This window comes from Egretta garzetta, unplaced genomic scaffold (genome assembly GCF_000687185.1).
Source record: "Egretta garzetta isolate BGI_Z169 unplaced genomic scaffold, ASM68718v1 scaffold82, whole genome shotgun sequence".
Lineage (NCBI taxonomy): Eukaryota > Metazoa > Chordata > Aves > Pelecaniformes > Ardeidae > Egretta > Egretta garzetta.
In genome coordinates, this window is record NW_009258781.1 from 31,152 (window position 1) to 31,552 (window position 401).

A 401-nucleotide genomic window follows, 5' to 3' on the forward strand; every position below is an offset into this window, starting at 1 on the left:
AGAGACTCGTCACCGTGGCTGTTCCGGGCCCCCGGGGGGCCGCACCGTACAGCAAAACGACTCCTCTGCCAACAGATGTGCACCCGCACGCCGGCTGTGCACGCGCGTGCCTGTGCGCGGTACGGATAGACGTACGCTCGCTTTGGGTATTTGTGTTTGCGCATCTCTTACCGCACCTCCCGTTCTGAGGGCTCCTGGGAAGCCGTTTGGCTTTTTAACAGCTTGGTTCTCCTCTGGGAAGGGAAGTTAATGTAAAATGGGGTCTACCCGTGCAGTGACAGTACCCCTGCGGAGATTAAAACGTGCCCTCGTTGTAGCCCTAGTTTCTCATCCGTGGGTTTTTCAGCTCTTCTTCCTCCAAACAGGAGGTGCTGCCTGGTTTTTTGGGGTTTGCGGGCATA